Source organism: Mus musculus, chromosome 14 (assembly GCF_000001635.26).
Source record: "Mus musculus strain C57BL/6J chromosome 14, GRCm38.p6 C57BL/6J".
NCBI lineage: Eukaryota > Metazoa > Chordata > Mammalia > Rodentia > Muridae > Mus > Mus musculus.
In genome coordinates this window covers 100,045,585-100,065,120 of record NC_000080.6, presented here as the reverse complement: position 1 = coordinate 100,065,120, position 19,536 = coordinate 100,045,585, and the positions used below count along the sequence as shown (strand labels likewise).

The window sequence follows — 19,536 nt, the reverse complement described above, 5'->3', positions numbered from 1 at the left end:
AAAAAGTTATACTTAATAACTGTTATTATTATAAGCAATGATTGTTTATACTTACTGCCTTTTATTATGCAAAATGTGGACTACATTAGTTTTATGATGGTTTTGCTTATTTTGCTTTTGATCTGACTTCTAAAATTAATTTTAATTTGGTAACCTTTATAATAATTTGTGGATAGTTTAACAATAAATAAAATGCATCAAAAGTTTAATAATGTTCTTAGTTTTGTTTTTCTAAAAGGCAGTCTTCCAAATATGAATGTTTTAATTTTCCTAACACATTTATCATTGGATTCTATAAAGGCACATTTTAGCATACTAAGACTAAAGTCTCAATAGTATGTTGTTGAGATAAACAAAGACTTGCCCCTTAGATTCTCAGTTTTTGTGGCCAGATTGTTATGGGAAAGTTGGCTTCTAGATTTTTAATTTTTTAATATATGAAGTGAGAATCCTATTTATGTATGGGCATTAATAAATAGTATACTACAACTGCCAAACCTTGTGTCCAGGGACTGTGCTATCATTGCTCAGTTATATATTTTGAAATTTAGATGTCTCAGTGCTATATGAGCCAATGCACTGCACAATACACAAACACAAAATAGAGCTAGATATATATGGTGACATTGACACTAGCTCTGCTAGTACTAAATATGTCAAAAGACAACAACAAATGTAAACACATCTGTCTGGTCCTCAGGTAACCTATAAAATCGGGGTTTGATGTCTTTTCCATCTTGCTAGAGAGTTTTGTGAACAGTTTCAGTATTTTTAGTAGCGCTTTCGTGTTGACCGTATTTTCTGGGTAACTTTCGAATGCAGCAGCCTTTATAGTTAAGCCTTGTGGACATAAATGAAAGGCAGAAGCCTCGATGAGACACAACAAAGAATAAGTTTTCAGTCTCCAGCAATCTGATGAGATTCCTTACTTTTTGAGTGAGCCAAAACCAAAGGTTCATAAGGCCTAAAAACATTTGATTTCTGCAAAATAGTTTTTTTTTTCATCAAAATACATACTTCCTCTATCTTTAAACAATCATTGATTTTAAGACACTGCGATACAATCACCTCTTTTTAGCCAATAACGAAGAAGAAATGTGTTGTTCTACTGATCGGATTGTGTATGAAACAGTGGAAGAAAGAATTACACTTAATCTGAGAGATGTCTTTCTTCAGTGCTTTCAATAGCAGGAAGATCCTATTTCTCTAAATGCTTTTGTAATTACAATACCGCTGTAATGACTTAACAAAACCATTGTATTCATGAAAGAGTCAAAAAGAAGCATCCTAAAGTCACCTTAATCTAAATTACTTTTCTTTACAAATTAAATAGTATTTTTTCATGAGACACATGAAGACACACCAGTCCTAAGTGTTTCTTAGGAAGGTCAATGTTAGAAATGGCTATTTTCTGTCATGCTGAGTGAGAGCTAGGTCAGAAATCAGTCTCTTATTCATTGGAATAAAATTCAGATATTTGCAGATAAGGATATTTTATGGAGCATAATGAGTATCTTTAAGGTCTTTTACAGCAATAGATAAATAATAATTTCCTTGTAACACAATGACAAAAATTAACCCTTTTGAATATTGTTGCTGTTAAGTTTAATTGCCTTGGTTTTAGGGTTGTCTCTGAAATGTATTTTATCTAGATTCAAACCAGGCACTTGTGCTACCTTAGGCATACATATGCCACCACTGTGTCCTTGGTGAGACTATTTTTTAGGCTGTCGATGGCTAATCCTCTAAGTATGTAAGATAAGAAAGTTCACATGAGTGGTTTCCTTGTTTTTCAGGCCTTACTGGGGCAATAAACTTGGGAAACAGGGATAAATGAGCACTTAGACTATCAACTTCATGTATCCTCAGCCCTGCTGATGAGAATTTATATGGAAATAAATAGCAAACAATATTCTTTTTAATTTTGCGTTTCAGTGTGCTGTTGATACAATAGTAACCTTCCACAAAAAGAGTCCTTGCTGTGTGCCATACTGCTACTGATTAATTTTTTATTTTGTTTCTTCCTGAACACTGATTTCCTACCACTGAGCACAGTATAGTGCAGAAGTTAACAGTATCCTGGAAGGCAATGTGGAAGAATTTGTCAGCTTCCCTGGACTTTCTGCTCACCTCTGCAGCTTTTAGGTTTCTCTACTTGACTGTCTAGTCAGAATGAAGACGTCTCTAGAATATCCCCAGCATATTGAGAGTAAGTGGAAACTGGAGGGCACACTTTCATCTGAGTTTTGTTCATTTGTCAAACTTGCTCTTGGGATGCACATACAGAACAGAGATGTTGATGGTAACTAATGGCAACAGCAGCAGCATCCATCAGAAGTAGAACTGCTTCATGGATTGCCTGACTCATCTCTGTAGGTGGACAAACTTTCATGTAGTTTCTTAAGGTCAGATCATAGGTATTATCCTTCATCCCAACTCTGTGTCATGTTCTGCATCTTTCTCCTGATCTCCACCTCCAGCATCGCTCCCTGAGCAACCTTCAGGTATATATCCAGAGAGTCACTATACCCTCCAACTGCCTCTCTGAATTCCACTAGTACCTCTTTCAAATGAGTTTGCCCATAGTGTATCTTTTCCCCAAACCTACACCTTCTCAGCATATCTGCACTTCCATTACAATAAATATCACTTTTCACTCAGGCCTCTTGCTTGTCTACCAATGTAGAGTAAAAGATGGGAGACAAGGTGGAAGGATTGAAGGACAGTGCTTAGTTCTGCGATGAGGCTAGGCGGACATAAATGCTACTGATGACTAAGAAGAGATGCATTTATGCAGAGAAGTTAAATTTGTTGCTTTGGCTTCTTAGAAACTGAGCGAAGACCTTGGTTGCCCCCTCAGCTCCGGGAATCTGTGTTTGGAGACATGTCATTGGAATTGACACAGAGACAAAAGGTTTCCTTATAGAGTGAGGTGGGAAGGTATTAGGGTGTTTCAGGTCTGAGAGTATGAGCATAATAGGTAGAGTTAATAAAGTAGATAGTCAGAAAACCAAGAAACAAATAATGGTTTTGTGATTAAAAAGGAATTTCAAGAAATGGTCACTTCTGGATTAAAAGAAGATATTTAAGGAGGAAGTGATTCTTCTGCAGTGTTAGACATTACTAAAGCATCAGGAAACAATGAAACATTGACGACGAATAACTCTTTTTTTTTTCCATTTTTTATTAGGTATTCGCTCATTTACATTTGCAATGCTATACCAAAAGTCCCCCATAGCCACCCACCCCCTCTCCCCTACCCACCCACTCCCCTTTTATGGCCCTGGCGTTCCCCTGTACTGGGGCATATAAAGTTTGCGTGTCCAATGGGCCTCTCTTTCCAGTGATGGCCGACTAGGCCATCTTTTGATGCATATGCAGCTAGAGTCAAGAGCTCCGGGGTACTGGTTAGTTCATAATGTTGTTCCACCTATAGGGTTGCAGATCCCTTTAGCTTCTTTGGTACTTTCTCTAGCTCCTTCATTGGGGGCCATGTGATCCATCCAATAGCCGACTGTGAGCATCCACTTCTATGTTTGCTAGGCCCAGGCATACTCTGACAAGAGACAGCTATATCAGGGTCCTTTCAGCATAATCTTGCTAGTGTATGCAATGGTGTCAGCATTTGGAAGCTGATTATGGAATGGATCCCCGGATATGCTAGTGTCTACATGGTCCATCCTTTTATCTCAGCTCCAAACTTTGTCTCTGTAACTCCTTCCAAGGGTGTTTTGTTCCCACTTCTAAGGAGGGGCATAGTGTTCACACTTCAGTCTTCATTTTTCTTGAGTTTCATGTGTTTAGGAAATTGTATCTTATATCTTGGGTATCTTAGGTTTTGGGCTAATATCCACTTATCAGTGAGTACATATTGTGTGAGTTCCTTTGTGAATGTGTTACCTCACTCAGGATGATGCCCTCCAGGTCCATCCATTTGGCTAGGAATTTCATAAATTCATTCTTTTTAATAGCTGAGTAGTACTCCATTGTGTAGATGTACCACATTTTCTGTATCCATTCCTCTGTTGAGGGGCATCTGGGTTCCTTCCAGCTTCTGGCTATTATAAATAAGGCTGCTATGAACATAGTGGAGCATGTGTCCTTCTTACCAGTTGGGGCATCTTCTGGATATATGCCCAGGAGAGGTATTGCTGGATCCTCCGGTAGTACTATATCCAGTTTTCTGAGAAACCGCCAGACTGATTTCCATAGTGGTTGTACAAGCCTGCAATCCCACCAACAATGGAGGAGTGTTCCTCTTTCTCCACATCCACGCCAGCATCTGCTGTCACCTGAATTTTTGATCTTAGCCATTCTGACTGGTGTGAGGTGGAATCTCAGGGTTGTTTTGATTTGCATTTCCCTGATGATTAAGGATGTTGAGCATTTTTTCAGGTGCTTCTCTGCCATTCGGTATTCCTCAGGTGAGAATTCTTTGTTCAGTTCTGAGCCCCATTTTTTAATGGGGTTATTTGATTTTCTGAAGTCCACCTTCTTGAGTTCTTTATATATGTTGGATATTAGTCCCCTATCTGATTTAGGATAGGTAAAGATCCTTTCCCAATCTGTTGGTGGTCTTTTTGTCTTATTGACGGTGTCTTTTGCCTTGCAGAAACTTTGGAGTTTCATTAGGTCCCATTTGTCAATTCTCGATCTTACAGAGCAAGCCATTGCTGTTCTGTTCAGGAATTTTTCCCCTGTACCCATATCTTCAAGGCTTTTCCCCACTTTCTCCTCTATAAGTTTCAGTGTCTCTGGTTTTATGTGAAGTTCCTTGATCCACTTAGATTTGACCTTAGTACAAGGAGATAAGTATGGATCGATTCGCATTCTTCTACATGATAACAACCAGTTGTGCCAGCACCAATTGTTGAAAATGCTGTCTTTCTTCCACTGGATGGTTTTAGCTCCCTTGTCGAAGATCAAGTGACCATAGGTGTGTGGGTTCATTTCTGGGTCTTCAATTCTATTCCATTGGTCTACTTGTCTGTCTCTATACCAGTACCATGCAGTTTTTATCACAATTGCCCTGTAGTAAAGCTTTAGGTCAGGCATGGTGATTCCACCAGAGGTTCTTTTATCCTTGAGAAGAGTTTTTGCTATCCTAGGTTTTTTGTTATTCCAGATGAATTTGCAAATTGCTCCTTCTAATTCGTTGAAGAATTGAGTTGGAATTTTGATGGGGATTGCATTGAATCTGTAGATTGCTTTTGGCAAGATAGCCATTTTTACAATGTTGATCCTGCCAATCCATGAGCATGGGAGATCTTTCCATCTTCTGAGATCTTCTTTAATTTCTTTCTTCAGAGACTTGAAGTTTTTATCATACAGATCTTTTACTTCCTTAGTTAGAGTCACGCCGAGATATTTTATATTATTTGTGACTATTGAGAAGGGTGTTGTTTCCCTAATTTCTTTCTCAGCCTGTTTATTCTTTGTGTAGAGAAAGGCCATTGACTTGTTTGAGTTAATTTTATATCCAGCTACTGCACCAAAGCTGTTTATCAGGTTTAGGAGTTCTCTGGTGGAATTTTTAGGGTCACTTATATATACTATCATATCATCTGCAAAAAGTGATATTTTGACTTCCTCTTTTCCAATTTGTATCCCCTTGATCTCCTTTTGTTGTCGAATTGCTCTGGCTAATACTTCAAGTACTATGTTGAAAAGGTAGGGAGAAAGTGGGCAACCTTGTCTAGTCCCTGATTTTAGTGGGATTGCTTCCAGCTTCTCTCCATTTACTTTGATGTTGGCTACTGGTTTGCTGTAGATTGCTTTTATTATGTTTAGGTATGGGCCTTGAATTCCTGATCTTTCCAAAACTTTTATCATGAATGTGTGTTGGATCTTGTCAAATGCTTTTTCTGCATCTAACGAGATGATCATGTGGTTTTTGTCTTTGAGTTTGTTTATATAATGGATTACATTGATGGATTTTCGTATATTAAACCATCCCTGCATCCCTGGAATAAAACCTACTTGGTCAGGATGGATGATTTCTTTAATGTGTTCTTGGATTCGGTTAGCGAGAATTTTATTAAGGATTTTTGCATCGATATTCATAAGAGAAATTGGTCTGAAGTTCTCTATCTTTGTTGGATCTTTCTGTGGTTTAGGTATCAGAGTAATAGTGGCTTCATAAAATGAGTTGGGTAGAGTACCTTCTACTTCTATCTTGTGAAATAGTTTGTGCAGAACTGGAATTAGATCTTCTTTGAAGGTCTGATAGAACTCTGCACTAAACCCATCTGGTCCTGGGCTTTTTTTGGCTGGGAGACTATTAATAACTGCTTCTATTTCTTTAGGGGATATGGGACTGTTTAGAAGGTCAACTTGATCCTGATTCAACTTTGGTACCTGGTATCTGTCCAGAAATTCGTCCATTTCGTCCAGGTTTTCCAGTTTTGTTGAGTATAAGCTTTTGTAGAAGGATCTGATGGTGTTTTGGATTTCTTCAGGATCTGTTGTTATGTTTCCCTTTTCATTTCTGATTTTGTTGATTAGGATTTTGTCCATGTGCCCTCTAGTGAGTCTAGCTAAGGGCTTATCTATCTTGTTGATTTTCTCAAAGAACCAACTCCTCGTTTGGTTAATTCTTTGAATAGTTCTTCTTGTTTCCACTTGGTTAATTTCCCCCTGAGTTTGATTATTTCCTGCCGTCTACTCCTCTTGGGTGAATTTGCTTCCTTTTTTTCTAGAGCTTTTAGATGTGTTGTCAAGCTGGTAGTATGTGCTCTCTCCCGTTTCTTCTTGGAGGTACTCAGAGCTATGAGTTTCCCTCTTAGAAATGCTTTCATTGTGTCCCAAAGGTTTGGGTACGTTGTGGCTTCATTTTCATTAAACTCTAAAAAGTCTTTAATTTCTTTCTTTATTCCTTCCTTGACCAAGGTATCATTGAGAAGAGTGTTGTTCAGTTTCCACGTGAATGTTGGCTTTCCATTCTTAATGTTGTTATTGAAGATCAGTCTTAGGCCATGGTGGTCTGATAGGATACATGGGACAATTTCAATATTTTTGTATCTGTTGAGGCCTATTTTGTGACCAATTATATGGTCAATTTTGGAGAAGGTCCCGTGAGGTGCTGAGAAGAAGGTATATCCTTTTGTTTTAGGATTAAATATTCTGTAGATATCTGTCAGGTCCATTTGTTTCATAACTTCTGTTAGTTTCACTGTGTCCCTGTTTAGTTTCTGTTTCCACGATCTGTCCATTGATGAAAGTGGTGTGTTGAGGTCTCCCACTATTATTGTGTGAGGTGCAATGTGTGCTTTGAGCTTTACTAAAGTGTCTTTAATGAATGTGGCTGCCCTTGCATTTGGAGCGTAGATATTCAGAATTGAGAGTTCCTCTTGGAGGATTTTACCTTTGATGAGTATGAAGTGTCCCTCCTTGTCTTTTTTGATAACTTTGGGTTGGAAGTCGATTTTATCCGATATTAGAATGGCTACTCCAGCCTGTTTCTTCAGACCATTTGCTTGGAAAATTGTTTTCCAGCCTTTCACTCTGAGGTAGTGTCTGTCTTTTTCCCTGAGATGGGTTTCCTGTAAGCAGCAGAATGTTGGGTCCTGTTTGTGTAGCCAGTCTGTTAGTCTATGTCTTTTTATTGGGGAATTGAGTCCATTGATATTAAGAGATATTAAGGAAAGGTAATTGTTGCTTCCTGTTATTTTTGTTGTTAAAGTTGGCATTCTGTTCTTGTGGCTGTCTTCTTTTAGGTTTGTTGAGGGATTATCTTCTTGTTTTTTCTAGGGCGTGGTTCCCGTCCTTGTATTGGTTTTTTTCTGTTATTATCCTTTGAAGGGCTGGATTCGTGGAGAGATAATGGGTGAATTTAGTTTTGTCGTGGAATACTTTGGTTTCTCCATCTATGGTAATTGAGAGTTTGGCTGGGTATAGTAGCCTGGGCTGGCATTTGTGTTCTCTTAGTGTCTGTATAACATCTGTCCAGGCTCTTCTGGCTTTCATAGTCTCTGGTGAAAAATCTGGTGTAATTCTGATAGGCTTGCCTTTATATGTTACTTGACCTTTTTCCCTTACTGCTTTTAGTATTCTATCTTTATTTAGTGCATTTGGTGTTCTGATTATTATGTGTCGGGAGGAATTTCTTTTCTGGTCCAGTCTATTTGGAGTTCTGTAGGCTTCTTGTATGTTCATGGGCATCTCTTTCTTTAGATTCGGGAAGTTTTCTTCAATAAATTTTGTTGAAGATGTTTGCTGGTCCTTTGAGTTGAAAATCTTCATTCTCATCCACTCCTATTATCCGTAGGTTTGGTCTTCTCATTGTGTCCTGGATTTCCTGGATGTTTTGAGTTAGGATCTTTTTGCATTTTCCATTTTCTTTGATTGTTGTGCCGATGTTCTCTATGGAGTCTTCTGCACCTGAGATTCTCTCTTCCATCTCTTGTATTCTGTTGCTGATGCTGGCATCTATGGTTCCAGATTTCTTTCCTAGGGTTTCTATCTCCAGCATCGCCTCACTTTGGGTTTTCTTTTTTGTGTCTACTTCCCTTTTTAGGTCTAGTATGGTTTTGTTCATTTCCATCACCTGTTTGGATGTGTTTTCCTGTTTTTCTATAAGGACTTCTACCTGTTTGGTTGTGTTTTCCTGTTTTTCTTTAAGGACTTGTAACTCTTTAGCAGTGTTCTCCTGTATTTCTTTAAGTGAGTTATTGAATTCCTTCTTTATGTCCTCTACCATCATCATGAGATATGCTTTTAAATCCAGGTCTACCTTTTCAGGTGTGTTAGGGTGTCCTGGATTGGGCGAAGTGGGCGTTCTGGGTTCTGATGATGGTGAGTGGTCCTGGCTTCTGTTAGTAGGATTCTTACGTTTACCTTTCGCCATCTGGCAATCTCTGGAGTTAGTTGTTATAGTTGTCTTTGTTAAGAGATTGTTCCTCTGTTGATTTTGTTACCCTCTATCAGCAGGCGTGGGAGACAAGCTCTCTTCTCTGAGTTTCAGTGGTCAGAGCAGTCTCTGTAGGCAAGCTCTCCTCTTTCAGGGAAGGTGTACAGTTATCTGGTGTTTGGACCTCCTCCTGGCTGAAGGTGAAGGCCCAAAACAGGATCTTTCCCAGAAGCTGTGTTGCTTTGGCCAGGAAGGTGGCCAGTTGTCTGGAGTCGAAGATGTCTGAGAAGCTCTGTGGCTCTTGTCCGGAAGGAGGCCGGCCGTCTGGAGCTGAGGATGGCGCCGCCCAGAAGCTCTGCGACTCTCGCCCGTCCTAGAAACGGCTGGCACTCTGTATTCCACACGGTCACCCGTGCAGCCTGCCCTCCGCGGAGTCCCGGAGCCAAGAAGGCTCCCGCCGGCGCCTGTGCCACAAACCTCTCAGGCCGGGCAGACCCCCGTTCTCTCACCAGGAAGGTGGCCGGCTGTCTGGAGCTGAAGATGGCGCCGCCCAGAAGCTCTGCGACTCTCGCCCGTCCCAGAAACGGCTGGCACTCTGTATTCCACACGGTCACCCGTGCAGCCTGCCCTCCGCGGAGTCCCGGAGCCAAGACGGCTCCCGCCGGCGCCTGTGCCACAAACCTCTCAGGCCGGGCAGACCCCCGTGCTCTCACCAGGAAGGTGGCCGGCTGTCTGGAGCTGAAGATGGCGCCGCCCAGAAGCTCTGCGGCTCTCGCCCGTCCCAGAAACGGCTGGCACTCTGTATTCCACACGGTCACCTGTGCAGCCTGCCCTCCGCGGAGTCCCGGAGCCAAGAAGGCTCCCGCCGGCGCCTGTGCCACAAACCTCTCAGGCCGGGCAGACCCCCGTGCTCTCACCAGGAAGGTGGCCGGCTGTCTGGAGCTGAAGATGGCGCCGCCCAGAAGCTCTGCGACTCTCGCCCGTCCCAGAAACGGCTGGCACTCTGGACGAATAACTCTTAATAGGCATTAACAAGACGATTCTCTGTGGTCACTGTGGTGGCCATTAGCCACGTGTGGCTGTTCAAGTTAATTTAATTTACACTAATTCAAATGTATTAAAAACATCATACCCGTAATACCCATCCTATTTCAAGGACACTGTAGGCCTCATGGATGAATGTCTATCATGTTGAAGGATGTAGAAAAGGGAATCATTACATTCTATGTTGCAGAATGGTCTGCGGGCTACTGCATCTGCATAAGACAGGAGCAGGCTCTGTGAAGGCTCCATCTTCCCTTGTGCTGTCAGATCTCTTCTTACAACAAAAGGGCATAATCAGAAAAGATGAAGCTGGGATCTTCCTTGGCAGTGACTCAGTATCCTAATGTGACATTATCCCTTCTAGGAGGCAGGGAAATGTACTGTGATTTCCCAGTAGAGAAGTGGAAAGCGGCTATAGAGAACTATGCTTCTGCGAGCCATGAGAGTGTCTATCACAAGGCCTTATTGTTGTTGTTCATTTCTGAGCGTTAGGTTTGGTGGCTTTCTGCAGGGTCTCTGATGGAGGCCAAAGGAACAGGATTGGGAAACCTTGTGTACTGTAGCAAGGTTTTCCTTAGCAAGTACTAGGTCTGTGCTGGGACGATGAATATGACTCAGATACAAGGTGTTGTTGGTATATCCTTCAGCTGAGGACGAGGGAATTAGTGAGACTGTGTGGTTTGGTACAACACGTTTAATCCTCAAAATACTGTAAGCAGGTCACTGGAGTTTCTACCCTCATTTTTGTCTTTTGAGAAAAAGTTCAGTTGACAAAACAGACTGGCAGGCACACAAACCAAACAGGAAAGCTAACATTTTATCATAGTGACAGGTTTAAAAAAACAAAAAAACCTCACACACTCCACCTTCATTCCAGTCCATGTTTGCTACTACTGTGGCAGTGTTTTCCAGCTATGGTAGACTAGCAATTTGCTCTAGAGAAAGATTGTGGTTTATCTCAGACATTACCACAGAGCCCATGCCTAAATTTAACATTCAATAAAAATAGTTTCCAAATGGCATGTTGAAATGAGTTGATAATTTCATTAACTGCAGGCAGACGACTTCCTTTGATCACATTGTTTCTTATAATTGAATTACATTCCTGGCTGTTTTCACCCTGGGCTATCTGGTAAGTGCATCTTTGCTTTAGTCTGTAGTGCCTTGCCCAGTTCTACAAGTAATTAAGCACCAAGGTATTAGGTTCAGTTACCACCAAGTTACAAGTTATTCGGCCCAGGTTGGTCTGAATTAAGTCCTGTGGGATTGCTGCACAATCATTTCCAAGCCGGCAGACTTTGGGGGTCTCTTTTCTTTGTGCATTTGATATTATGATGCTCTCCCCTTCTCTCCGCTCTCTTGAGTGCACAAACATAAACTAATAAAGTTTAACCACACTCCTTTACAGTCTTTCCAAGTAAACGCCATCCTCTTATGTAAGTTAGGTGAGGCAGTAATTGGGCGAGGTTGTTTAGAATTTGTAGTGCTGTCCCATTCACATACTAAGAACGAGTGCTTTAAAAAGAGAAGGTTTGGGGGCTGGGAAAGTGGCTGACCAGGTAAGAGCATACACTACCCTGTCAAAGAACCCAAACTCACTTCCCAGCGTTCATAGCCTCCAATCACCTGGACCTCTACAGGTTCTGACTGCCTCTTCTTGCTTCCACTGTCCCTGCACAAATACACACAGACCCATGTACATGCATATAATTACAAATAAAATACATATCAAAGAAAACCATTGTCCACAATATCCTATGTATTAAAAGATGACATGAGATACCATTTTAAAAAAAGAAAAGGAGACTTTAAAAAAGGCTTGGTAGACTCATGGAAAAAAAAACTTGCAATTTTTAATGAATTAACTAGCATTCCTGTTGAAGTAACTTATTAATAAAAATGAAGCACAATGAACCAAAACATTTTCTTTTAGCTACTAGCTACCTGCGAACTTTAGCATGGGTTGAAAAGAGAGTGTTATAGTGACATAGTGTTGAAGTTCCCTGTGGTCCTTTTTTGGAGTAGAGATTCATAATCCAGCCAGACTCCCACAAGGATTGGCTTGGAAATCTTGACACTCACCTTGGATCGTTTTCAGTTCATAGAGGCCAGTTTGCAAAGTCCCTAATATGACATGTGAGGACATGAAAGACTTGGGAGACTTGTGAGGAGAGCTCTGGGGGTGGTTCCAGGAACACGTGGGGCATGGCCTTGGTCTCCTGCTTTTAGTTTATAACTATGTAAGTGATGATTGGTGTTAATGTGGAAAACATCACTTCTGGTTAAAATTTTACCAACATACTTACAAGGTAAAACATCAACATGTCCAAAACAGCAAATTTTTTTTTCTTATTTTAATCATTGGGCCTTCAAAAATCTAAATTTTGATGTTAATGTTCTATTTTTCACGACAATCTCAACAGGGGATATAATATTACTTATGTGTTCTTCCTTCAATTAGATATTCTAACTGATCAAGTCAAGTTCTATATGTGATCTGTTATGAACATTGAGAGCAAAAAAATCTCACATTGTAGTTTGAGACATGTTTTTGTTTACTTTATTATATGAAACATATTCCATATTCACTTGAAAGAAATGGTGGGAGCTTTGACCTTCAGCTTCAATTCCTTCTACCGAAGCACATATGTTATCATAGACTTATTGCTGTGATCTGAGTTTATACACGGGATTGCTTTATTTGTAATTTCATCCCAGTCTCTGTGTCACTATATTCTATGTGGCCATAATTTGTCTGGAATGTAAAAAACATGAAAGTAAAATAGAACAAGGTGAGTGACTTCAGGAGACAGAGTTCTGAAAATTCAAAAACAACAAAAAGTCTCTTTAAAATGTCAGGGCCCTTTTAACTTCGGAGCCTGACTTGAGAAGGTTATTTGTGGTGTCAGTGGTCAGCAGATAGGCCAACTAAATCTGACAAGTGAGCTGGGTAAGACAAGGGGAGCTGAGCTATTGTGCACTCACCCAAACTCTCACAGCCCCAGAACCTGTTCCTTGGAAGTGTCACAAAGGCAAAAGTGAAATCCCACCAGGTCCTTAATTTCTATTTAGGTTTGTCTGGCTTTCTTCTTGTGCTGTTTTCTGAGGCGCCGTCTCTTTCTGTAGCCCATATTTGTTCTGACATCACTTTCTGCACCTTGGTGATTTGGAAAGCAGGTACCAGGTACCACAGGTATACTGCCCCAAGTGCAGCAAGGCTTGAGCTTCAGGCTTTCCTCATTTTTCAGGACCAATCAAGCTGTCTATTTCAGGTCGTGCCAATGAAACAATCCAGTTGCATATTTATTTTACTGGTGGCAAGTAGAGAAAGTCCTGTGTTGCCTGATTGTCTTCTACTCTCCGTTATCACCCCTCAGTAAAGACTGAAGGAGCATTCATGATCTTGTCTCAACACCAAAACCAGACTTCTACAGTGCAGTGAATCCGATGCAGAGGCGATATGGAACATTGTTAGCTTTGTTGGCAGGAATGTTACAGACATATTGACAAATTACAATATTGGTGGGCTTTGTGATTGTCTTTGGCTCTATTTTGTGAGTCTTTGGCTCTATTCTGTTGTAGAGTAAATTGGTTAAAACTGGTTTCAGCAATTCTCAGGAACTGTTCTGCTAACGAGATAAAATAATTATTTTGCTGATTTAAGCTTTATGGAAATTTTAATGAAATCCCTTTAAATGTTATTCTACAGAAAACTCTTCTTATGATGTTGTAAGCTAAAATAAAGGTAAATTGTAAATAATAACATAAATCTGGATAGCAAAAATGCCATAGTGTCCTCTTTCATCTCTACAAGATGCTTAATTTTTTCTTTTTTTTTAATTAGGTATTTTCCTCATTTACATTTCCACTGCTATCCCAAAAGTCCCCCATACCCTCCCCCCCACTCCCCTACCCACCCACTCCCACTTTTTGGCCCTGGCATTCCCCTGTACTGGGGCATATAAAGTTTACAAGTCCAATGGGCCTCTCTTTCCAGTGACTAGGCCATCTTTTGATACATATGCAGCTAGAGTCAAGAGCTCCGGGGTACTGGTTAGTTCATAATGTTGTTGCACCTACAGGGTTGCAGATCCCTTTAGCTCCTTTGGGTACTTTCTTTAGCTCCTCCATTGGGGGTCTGTGGTCCAACCAATAGCTGACTGTGAGCATCCACTTCTGTGTTTGCTAGGCCCCTGCATAGTCTCACAAGAGACAGCTCTATCTGGGTCCTTTCAGCAAAATCTTGCTAGTGTATGCAATGGTGTCAGCATTTGGAAGCTGATTATGGGATGGATCCCTGGATATGGCAGTCTCTAGATGGTCCATCCTTTCGTCACAGCTCCAAACTTTGTCTCTGTAACTCCTTCCATGGGTGTTTTGTTCCCAATTCTAAGAAGAGGCAAAGTGTCCACACTTTGGTCTTCGTTCTTCTTGAGTTCCATGCGTTTAGCAAATTGTATCTTATGTCTTGGGTATCCAAATTTTCTAAATAGAACAGCAATGGCTTGTGCTGTAAGGTCGATAAATGGGACCTCATAAAGTTGCAAAGCTTCTGCAAGGCAAAAGACACCGTCAATAAGACAAAAAGACCACCAACAGATTGGGAAAGGATCTTTACCTATCCTAAATCAGATAGGGGACTAATATCCAATATATATAAAGAACTCAAGAAGGTGGACTCCAGAAAATCAAATAACCCCATTAAAAAATGGGGCTCAGATCTGAACAAAGAATTCTCACCCTGAGGAATACCAAATGGCAGAGAAGCACCTGAAAAAATGTTCAACATCCTTAATCATCAGGGAAATGCAAACCAAAACAACCCTGAGATTCCACCTCACACCAGTCAGAATGACTAAGATCAAAAATTCAGGTGACAGCAGATGCTGGCGAGGATGTGGAGAAAGAGGAACACTCTTCCATTGTTGGTGGGATTGCAAGCTTGTACAACCACTCTGAAAATCAGTCTGGCGGTTCCTCAGAAAATTGGACATAGTACTACCAGACGATCCCGCAATACCTCTCCTGGGCATATATCCAGAAGATGTTCCAACTGGTAAGAAGGACACATGCTCTACTATGTTCATAGCAGCCTTATTTATAATATCCAAAAGCTGGAAAGAGCCCAGATGCCCCTTAACAAAGGAATGGATACAGAAAATGTGGTACACTTACACAATGGAGTACTACTCAGCTATTTAAAAGAATGAATTTATGAAATTCCTAGGCAAATGGATGGACCTGGAGGGCATCATCCTGAGTGAGGTACCACAATCACAAACGAACTCACACGATATGTACTCACTAAAGGTGGATATTAGCTTAATTTCTTCTTAATTTTGAGTTTGCAGGGATCAAAAATTTGACTGTTTAAAACCCATCGGAGAGCATTAATATTAAGGATATTAATAATTGCCAGTAGATGCATTAAAAATATTTAATCTATTTTAGACATGAAAGCTTTTCCATATCAAAATTACTTAAATTAGACGCATGCTTTATTTTCATGGTAATGTTAAACTAGGGATTCTGTTAATTATATTGTCTATTCTTTCTAAAAGCATGAAACTTATTTTCCTTTTAAATAGGTCATAGTAGTTTCTATCCCATGATTCTTCATCTAAATTTTTTAATTAAAAATACAAACAAAACAAGAGAAAACCAAATCCAAAATGAGGAAAACCTTTTAGACTTTTAGAATAGCCAAGAATCTGGACCTTGAGGAAATTATCATTGGGAGAGCAACCCTGGTTGAGCACCTACAAAAGAAAAGCCCCATGGGCCCTCAACGTAACTCCCATGTAATTTTGGATACCTGTTTTACCCTACCCTTGCTAGACTTTCTTGCTTCTTAGATAGTCTTGAATAGCAAGTTCATAAGTTGTTGGTTGAGTCAGGGTCTGGAAGCAGCAGGCAGTCATGGAACGTTCATCCTTGGTTGGAAGCTTCTCTGTATAAGAAATTAAAGCCCAGCAAAGACACAGGGTGGGTGGGTGCATGAGTCTTTGTGTAACTGTGTGTGTGTGTGTGTGTGTGTGTGTGTGTGTGTGTGTGTGTGTGTGTGTGTGTTAATTCTTGTGTATGTGCAGTTGCCTGTGGATGCATGCACTTAGCCTGACAGGGACATGGCTTTTTTGTTGGATCCCAGATCTTTAGCTGCTCCCTCCCCCAGCAAAAAGCCACACACTTGTAGTTCCCCCCAACCCTCAGACATAGAATTGATAAGCAAAAAATGCTGTGACCATAGAACTCTCAGAAGAAGTTGTGTCTTGTCCCTCCCCTTGAAGCTATGCACATGCGCAGTTTCCCCTGATGGGAATAACAACCTTGCTGTATGTAGTACCTTTCTTCTTGGTGACTCCTGGCATGTAGGCTAGACCACATGGTATGGAATACACCATTTAGCACTTCCTCTGGATACCTATAACACCAAGAAATTCCACTTTGTTTCTTTGGAACAAATCTTTGCTTTGGGAACTTCTCATTCTATATATGGCAGGTCCCTCTCCAACTACTTTCCCTCTACAGTGCCCTGCGTGGCTGCCTGGATCCATAGTGCTCTAATTCTCCTAATGATGTTGTTCTGAAAGGCGCACATCAGCATCTTTTCTCCAAAACTACCATTTCTAATCATTGGTGTCCTGCTCTATGACTTTCCATTTTACTCATATGACACAAGGCTTCATACTAAATACGAACCTTGATATTTTATCTAGCCTGACTGCCAGATGTGGTCCCCGGATCTGCTGCCTATTGCCCATCAATGTTGCTATGACAGGTACATGTGCTTATTACACATGGTGCTTGCCCATCACTGTTGCTATATTACAGGTACATGTGTTTATTACACGTGGTGCTTGAGTTGGGCGTCAGTGATTCAAACTCAGACCCTCATTCTTGTTCAGCAGATATTCCTATCCACTAAGCCATTTTTTATGGCCCCAGAAATCACCCTTTTAATATTTTTTTTTATTCTTTGAATTATAATTATCAGAAGGCATCATGAAAGCTTCCAAGTTAGGAATGCACCCAGTAGTCCTACCCAGCTATGGTGTCTCGGAACCACAACAGCCAACAGGTAGGCTAAGAAGCCAATAGTGACATGCACATCTTCTTAGTCATCCACAGCTCTCTATTTGGAATAATATTTTATAAACATCTTTTTCTTAAACCTAATGGTCTTGATCATTGATCATGTCATTATGCTTGTTCAGAGCATGAGACCATGAACTAAAGGAAAAAAAATCCTTTTAGACTCTTAATTCAGTCTTAGTCTGGACATAAATCCGAATGGACATGTTGAAAATTCTAACATTTGTACATCTGGAAAATAAATTCTAAGTTCACAAAGCATTCCTGGTTCTAGGAATCTTATGTTTAATAGGTAGTAAAGCTATAAATGAGCAAAATACTTCCCAAATCTGTGGATCTCTTTGGAATTGCTCGTGAATGCTCACACACAGATGTCAGAGGACTGCTCCCTGAAATAATACCAACATTGCTTTATTTAGGTTTCAGACCAAATCTGTATTTATCAATAGATTTTCCATGAAAACTCCATCCAAAGAGCTACATTGCATGGCACTCTGGGGTTCCTTACCTCCTCATATAATTTTCTATAGAGCAATTAATCGGGAAGCTGGGAAGATGGCTTAATCCCTAAAAGTACTTTCCTTGAAATCATACACATGAAAGGAGGGCCTGAATTTAATCACCAACACTCATGTTAAAGAAACAATAGCCAGGCTTTGTAGTATGCACCTATATTCTGAGCCCTGGAAATGGGGAAACTGGAGGATCTAGGGGGCTCACTGGGAAGCCACTTGAGCCAAACTGTTACTCTTAAGGTTCAGTGAGAACCCAATGACAAGAAGTAAACATGGGGAATGGTTATGGAACACAACTGACATTGACTTCTGACCACCACACATGTCCACATATGTTTACACATGCCCATATGACAACACACACACATACACACAGAGAGAGATAGTGAGAATGAGAGGGAGAGGGAGACAGAGAGGGGGAGGGAGAGGGAGAGGGAGAGGGAGAGGGAGAGGGAGAGGGAGAGAGAGAGGGAGAGAACATTAAATTTATAGAGGAAAGAGTCTAAAATCCTTGAGATCCAAGGACCAACACACAAATTAACTAGACCAAGGAAATTATCACCAGCACACAGAACAAACATTTTCCTGATAATTTAGAGCTTAAAAAAAAACCACTTTGGAATATCTTGTGCTCTTCTTTCTCCATTCCATTTTTATTTTACCTACTTAAAATAGTTCCATGTCATGTCCAAAAGCAAAAGTACTTTTTATGGAAGAAATACTAAATTTTTAAGGTTAAATTTTATGTCTATATGACTCCTGTAGGAGAAAAAAAAGATTTCCCTCTTCTTTTATTGGCCTATGTATAATTTTATGTGATCATCCATATAGAATGCATTTTCTATTGTGAATAGAAGCTATGAAATAAGTAATTTAGTTAAATTTACTTTAAGTTCATGGTTTTCCAAAACAGGCATAAGTCCATATAATGCTGATGTCCCATTAAGACTCTGAGATTCATGAGAGCTACCCATTAATACTGTCCTAGATTTGAAGGTCAATGGTAAATGCCAGTGGAGTTAGTATTATTTAATAGCAAGGTTCTTTGTGATAGTTAAAATAGTAAGAGAAGTAGCAAGTATGTAATGCTGCTGAAGTAACCATTTATAAACATCTTTTGGTGAGAAAGAAAGCTCTTGAATGAGGAACACAGATATAACCGCTGTTTGTGACCGGTATTTCTTCTGTGTGACCTGGCTTCCACCATGGCAAAGAGTAATGTGTGAGAGTCACTAGATGAAGTTCAGGAGAAACTAAACTCATAAACAAGTGAAAAAGTGCTCTTGGTTATTGTGCCATGAGCAGTTGGCATTTTTCTTTTATCTTTAGTTGTGTGTACCTACAATTTCTAGCACTTAAAAGAAAGAGATATTCAACTATATATCAATGGACATACTATGATAGTGAAATGTTTGGAAGAGAATATTACAGCATCCTTCTAGGAGCAAATCAGATTTCTTTTTTCCACTTGAGCTGCATACATGATATATACATACTTACAGAAAACACTCTGAAAGCCCGTGTGTACTAGAGTTACATTTGTAGTCTACCCATTGTCTATGATCTTTTGTTTGGAATGCTCTTTGTTCAAATTAAAGGGAGATACATTAGCATTATGGGAAATTTGTTCATGGTAAAATTTGTGATATTAAATGTTTTGATTATTGTTCTTTATAGATAGTGCTCCTTCATCAACAGGGCAAACATGTATTCCATAAAGTTACCTTACAACAGCAGAACAATGCAAGCTTCCAGATACTCCTTTATGCCCTAATTAACTCTTTCCCCCAATTAACAACATCTCACATGCATACATGCTTTATTATGAACATGTAAATACAAGTTATCCTACCATACTGTGCTCAGTAAGATCAAGAGTATTATGGACTGGATAAATTGCTCAGTTGTTAAGAGTACTTACTGCTTTTCCAAAGGATAAATGTTCAGTTCCCAGCACCTATGTGGAAGCTTTATAACTCAAGTTCTGATATGATGCCCTCTTTTGGCCTCCACAGGTACTGCACACATATGGTTCAC

General features: G+C 40.1%; 1 protein-coding gene across 12 annotated transcripts in view; it reads left to right on the top strand.

Annotated features, from left to right (window-relative positions):
• Positions 1-19,536, top strand: part of Klf12 (Kruppel-like factor 12) — a 419,711-nt gene that overhangs the window by 220,771 nt on the left and 179,404 nt on the right. For 4 of the 12 annotated variants that reach the window (XM_030247664.1, XM_017315889.2, XM_030247662.1 and 1 more), the window contains one exon: positions 2,056-2,209. The exons of the other annotated variants lie outside the window; for them this stretch is intronic. The gene's annotated coding sequence lies outside the window, so the exon portion shown is untranslated. The remainder of the gene's footprint in view (positions 1-2,055; positions 2,210-19,536) is intronic. 12 annotated transcript variants of the gene reach the window in all.